Source organism: Bubalus bubalis, chromosome 9, assembly GCF_019923935.1.
Source record: "Bubalus bubalis isolate 160015118507 breed Murrah chromosome 9, NDDB_SH_1, whole genome shotgun sequence".
In the NCBI taxonomy this organism is placed as follows: Eukaryota; Metazoa; Chordata; class Mammalia; order Artiodactyla; family Bovidae; genus Bubalus; species Bubalus bubalis.
The window spans coordinates 13,646,412-13,653,170 of NC_059165.1; positions in this window are offsets into that span (position 1 = coordinate 13,646,412).

Consider the following 6,759-nt stretch of genomic DNA (forward strand, 5'->3'; position numbering starts at 1 on the left):
ACAGCCTTGTCTAACTCAATGAAACTAAGCCACGCCTGTGGGACAACCCAAGATGGGCGGGTCATGGTGGAGAGATCTGACAGAATGTGGTCCACTGGAGAAGGGAATGGCAAACTACTTCAGTATTCTTGCCTTGAGAACCCCATGAACAGTATGAAAAGGCAAAATGATAGGATACTGAAAGAGGAACTCCCCAGGTCAGTAAGTGCCCAATATGTTACTGGAAATCTACTGACATATAGTACGGAATAGAGCAACCACACACACACACACACACACAAATAGTCTAAAAATCAAGGAAACATGAGACACAATTCATATGTCAAAACTCATCAACTGCTTTTAAAATATTCAAATAATATAAGTTCTTAAGTGCTTTCCATAGTATTTTTCTTGGGTTTTAAGATAGCATTAAATAGAAGTTGTTCATTATTTCCATCTGAAACAATAATAAAGAAGACAATTATTAACTTTCTATAGCATGAAATACTATCTTAAAGTAGCAAAGACTGTAAAGGGTTGCTCTTCACCTTTTCAACATAAACATTGTCTTATAAAATCAACATAACAATGAAATAATTGCATTTTTAAGATCACTAAGTAAACCATTATTTCAACCAATGCTAAGTGTATTTTATGAATACACTTTAGGTAAACTGGCAGCCTCAAAGAGCAGTTTATGACAACCAGCCAATTCAATTCCTTTTTTAAGGCAGCTGTGTATTTTCTCTAATACAAAGTGGGCTGTTTCAACCTTTTAATTTATTCTGAATCTTGGCTTTAATGAAGGTTTATACTGGCAGGAAACCAAATTGCATTTTTAAGATGTATTTTAATGTATCTATTCTCTATCTTTAATCAGAAATATAGTTGCTATGGCAAGAAAAATGGTACAACCTCCACTTTTTTTTTTTTAATCTTTTTGATACTTGCTCTTACTGGAAAATCTTAGTTAAAATATTCAGCATCAGGAAGTATTATAATCTAATTTACTTCTCAATTCAGTTCAGTCGCTCAGTAGTGTCCGACTCTGTGACCCCATGGACTGCAGTATGCCAGGCTTCCCTGTCCATCACCAACTCCTGGAGTTTACTCAAACTCATGTCTATCAAGTCAGTGATGCCATCCAACCATCTCATCCTCTGTAGCCCCCTTCTCCTTCTGCTCCCAATGCTTCCCAGCATCAGGGTCTTTTCAAATGAGTCAGTTCTTCGCATCAGGTGTCCAAAGTATTGGAGCTTCAGCTTCAACATGAGTCCTTCCAATGAATATTCAGGACTGATGTCCTTTAGGATGGACTGGTTGGATCTCCTTGTAGTCCAAGGGACTCTCAAGAGTCTTCTCCAACACCACAGTTCGAAAGCATCAAGTTTTCAGTGCTCAGCTCTCTTTATAAGGATGGTAAAATATCAAATAATTCAGTCCCTAAGAACTTACATTTTCTATCAAAGATAAGTACTATCAAGAAAGGAGGGCAGCAATCTTAGAATCCTTTAAGTGCCAGAGACTTTGGTTTGCTGGGCTGCAGGGTTTCAGTCCCAGCTACTAAGCTCTACCATAGGAATACGAAAGCAGCCACAGATAATATGCAAATAAATGGGTGTGCCTGTGCTCCAATCAAACTTTGTTTACAAAAATGAGGATGACCAGGATTTGGGATACAGCTAGCAGATTCTTAATATAGAAGATGTATCATATTCAAAATACACAAAATACAACTCACTGTACAGAATACACAGTGCGGAATTTGAGATTTAATTATACTAAGTTCCAAACACCTATGAAGTATATTCTGTATCCAAGATTCATTGTTAGGTGTTACAAAGGTATAACAGTAAAGTACGACCAAATTCTTAACTTCAAGAAGCCCACTATTTTCCTGGGAAGACAAGATTTGAATTGAATAAATTGAGAGTAATACTGGACATTATCTAATGAAGTCCTAGATGGATAGGCTTAAATTAAGCTCAGGTCTTTTAGACTCCACTGGGGATACACATTTATTTAATAAATTCTATCTAAATAAATTAAGAGTGAATAACCCTATTATCTTTAGACAAGAAATTTGGTACTTTAATAGTTAGCTTGATATGCAGAATTACATTTTATTCTATATATCTATTTCTTGATATTTTGCAATAACATAAATATTTAAAATTCTATATTTATTCTATGGGCCCAACAAAGAAGCATGCAAAAAATTTAAAATTGACTTTGAAGTTGTTAGGAAAAGATAGAAATTTTAACATTTAAACTCGGGAAATTCCTACCAACTTTTCAGAAATTTGTAATTCATCCTTGCAAATTAGCTAGTCCAGGGCCCTAAACATGAGAGATAACCATTAGCAAGTAAGGAGAATAAGATATATTTTTTAGAGAAGAAGTAAAAGGAAATCTGAAGATATATTCATTGAGCCTGCTATCAGAGTCCTTGTTAATTTGCAAGCAAATTTTTAGTTAAATATTTTGGGTTTGAAAAAAGCATTTTTTTAAAAAGGGTCCAAGATCATATGAATTTTTAAACTGCTGGTCTTTGATAAAAAATCACTGCTTTTAAGAAGAGTATTTAAAGCTACATCTCAAGGGAAGTATTGCTGCCAGGGACTTTTGTACAGAAGCTGACAAACCCTTTCTCTCAAGCACAAGGTTGGCATGGCCCATCAAAACAAGAAAAATCCCTAGTGATCTGTTCTCCATTTTCATCTTCAAAGTACTCGCTATACATAGCCTGTCCTATCTCATGCAAAAATGTTTTGAATTTACTTCCTAAAGTCAGACTTAGGGAACTATAGAGAACTATATCATAGACTTAAAAAAGGTACTTCTAGGCAGCAGAGCATTGAATAGTTTAAATAATCATCTGAAGATAACCAATGAAAGAGGTGTCAGTGTCAAATGGCCTTTTGATGTTTGCTTAATGAACACCTATGCCACCACTCATTTCCCCATTGGTTCCTGACAGCTCTGAACAGTCTTGTTAAGATATTTGCTTGCTTATTTCTTCTGGATACCCTTCTCAGGATTTTCTGTTCACCCTCCTAACTTGCTGACCTCCATGGAGGAAACTCACTTGCTCGTGGTTGATTATGCAACACATGCCATCACATACTTGTAGATGGCAGGTATAGCAATACATAGAAAGTCCTAAAGATGCTACCCTAAAAATACTAGAGCTTATCAATTAATTTTTATATTAAAAAATTAATAAATAGAAATCTCTTGCATTTCTACACACTAACAGCAAAAAATCAGAAAGAGAAGTTAAGGAAACAGTCGCATTTGCTCTTGCATCAAAAAGAATAAAATACTTGGAATAAGCCTACCTAAGAAGGAAAAGACCTGTACTCTGAAAACTATAAGACACTGATGAAAGAAATCGAAAGTAACATAAACAGGTTGGAAAGATATAGCATGTGTTAGGACTGGGAGAATCAACCATCAATACCCAAGGCAATTCACAGATTCAATGCAATCTTCATCAAATTACCAACAGCATTTTTCATTGTACAAGGACAAAGACTTAAAATTTGTATAGAAACACAAAAGACATCAAATAGCCAAATTGATCTTGAGCAAAGAAAATGAAACTACAGGAATCAGGCTCCCTGACTTCAGACTACACTAGCTTTTCCTGTTTACATTTAAAACAGTTCTGGAAAAGATATGAACCATCAATTTTTAACAACAGAAAAAAATAAAAGCTAAATAATCAAGGTGTGTCAAGTATTCTGTGTCTGCTTTACTTTCTCAGAGTCTATGAAAAATGGGAGCTACCTTGGGTCTGCCGTTGGAGCTTCTGTCCCCAGAAGTACACAATAGAATCCTTGTGTGCTGTAGCAATATAAGTTTGGTTATCTTTTTCCAAAACAAAAAAAAAGAATCAATTTTTGGACACTGGGAGAGGGGAGGAGAGAGCGAGATGTATGGAGAGAGTAATATGGAAACTTACATTACCATATGTAAAATAGATAACCAAGGTGAATTTGCTGTATGTCTCAGGAAACACAAACAGGGTCTCTGAATCAACCTAGAGGGGTGGGATGGGGAGGGAGAGGGGAGGAGCTTCAAGAGGGAGGGGATATATGTATTCCGATTCATGAGGTTTAACAGAAAACAGCAAAATTCTGTAAAGCAAATATCCTTCAATTATTGTAAAGTAATTAGCCTCCAATTAAAATAAATTTATATTAAAAAATAAAACCAATGAACATTTGTGCAGAAAAAAAATAATAAATAAATAAATAAATTTTTTAAAAAAGAATCAGCTTTCCTTTTTTAAAGCTGATTCTTATTAGTGACTGATTGCTTTTCAAGATATTTTGTTTTTCCAAATAATATTGAGACAATCCTGAAAACAGCCCCAATACTTACCAACTACAAGCGCACCTCAGAGACACTGCAGGTTCGTTTCTGACCACTGCAATAAAGGGAGTCACCTGAGTTGTTTGGCTTCCCATTGCATATAAAAGTTATATTTACACTCTAGTATAGTCTATTAAATGTGCAATAACACTGCCTAAAAAAAAAACAATGTACATACTTTAAAAATATTTTATTGCTAAAAAAATGCTAACCACTCTCTGAGCCTTCAGCAAGTCTTAATCTTTTTGAATTATTAACATTAAAGATTCATGATCATAGATAACTATAACAAATATAATAATAATGAAAACATTTGAAATATTGTGAGGATTATCAAAATGCGACACAGAGACATAAAATGAACAAATGCTTTGGGGAAAAAATGATGCCAAGAGACTTGCTCAACTCAGGGTTGCCAGAAATCAATTTGGGACAAAAAAAAAAAAAAACTGGTACCTTTAAAGTAATATAAAGTAAAGTGCAACATAATGAGGTGTGCCTGTAGACTTTTTTTATATACCCTTAAATTTATAACTAATTTGAACAAAGTGAAATATCTTTCATTTGTGTTTTTTGGAATCCAAGTGTCCATGGAAAGCAATTGCTCTTTCATGGAATATCAGAGTAGCAGAGTTAGGCTTTGAGTGCCTCTCTGATAATATAGGCATTTTCATGTATTTCATACTTCTAAATTTGTATCTTTTCTCTCTTTATGACTCCAAATATGTCATTTTCAATCTTCAAGAGAATCTTTTTAGGTACAGTGATAGAGAACAAGGACAAAATATGAATAATGGACATTGCTTCCTAAATAAGCTAATACAATTTTTTGAGAAGAAAAATTCACAACATAAAAATATGGAAAAATAAGATCTGACAGAAGTCTTGATTTTCAATGTCTTATTAGAGGCAGTGTGATATAGAGAAAGGAAGGGGGCTGTGGAAGCGTAGATAAAATTTTGAAAAGTAGGTTTCTTCATTGGTAACCATAACCTTTGGCAAATTAACAAACCTATTTAACCTCAATCTTCTCACTTGTAAATTTGGAATAAAAATAATCTACCTGAGAGGATTGTCTCGGGGATCAGTAATTTTGGCTAGTGTTTTTGATCCCTGGATCAGCAAGTTCCCCTGCAGTAGGAAATGGCAAACCAATCCAGAATTCTTGCCTGGAATATTCCATGGACAGAGGAGCCTGGCAGGCTACAGTCCATTGGGTCGCAAAGAGTCAGACACAACTGAGCAACTGAGCACACACACACATTACACATAGTCCCCAAAACTGCTACTAATGCTATTAGCGACATCCGAAAAGTAAAACGTGGCCTCTGCCACTCTAGCTGCGTAAAGACATCTCCAAAGCAACCCTCTCTAGGCTTCTGAGGATTAACTGCAAGTGACTCTTGAAAGCAAAGTGGTCTCCTTCTCCAAAACTCCTCAAAACCATCCTCCAAAATATACTAACGAAACTCTTTTTACTTAAGTGTGCTACAAATTTCTAAAGGTCAACCAGAATGATATACAGCTCCTGGTTCCAGCTATGAGGCAAGCCAAAATAATAACATCATAGCCAGCTGTGTATATCTAAATTCTGAAGAAGTGTTAGTTATATATACTTTTGTAGTGACAATTTTAATGTCGAGATAAATTATTTGTTCTAACTGTTCTGAAGAAAACTTGGTACTGTTGTAGCACGAGGGGCTTTGTTATTAATTTATATAATAAGTTGTTAAATCTCAGCATAATTTCTTGTCAACATCTAAGCTATTTTTTTTCTATGCACATTTTGAACCCTCTTTATGTAAATACCTATTCAGCCAAATATAATAATTGGGATGGATTTTTAGGCTTAAAACGATTACTGCCACTCTGCAAGACAAGGCTTTTGGCCTTCTTCTCTATTACTTGTCACACATCCTAATATTTCACTCTTAAAAGGTCATCCTAGGAGGAAGGAAGCCTGAACTGTGTGTTGCCTAAGATAGGTAGAGCTGCTGCTGCTGCTGCTGCTGCTGCTGCTGCTAAGTCGCTTCAGTTGTGTCCGACTCTGTGCGACCCCATAGACGGCAGCCCACCAGGCTGCCCCGTTCCTGGGATTCTCCAGGCAAGAACACTGGAGTGGGTTGCCATTTCCTTCTCCAATGCATGAAAGTAGAAAGTGAAAGTGAAGTCGCTCAGTCGTATCTGACTCTTAGCGACCCCATGGACTGCAGCCCACCAGGCTCCTCCATCCATGGGATTTTCCAGGCAAGACTACTAGAGTGGGGTGCCATTGCCTTCTCCGAAGATAGGTAGAGAGACGCTTGCAAAGAGTGTCAACATGGGAAGCCTATTGATAACTTACAACCTCAGTAAGTGAGCAGTTGCTGCCTCATCTGGAAGGCATTACCTTAACAA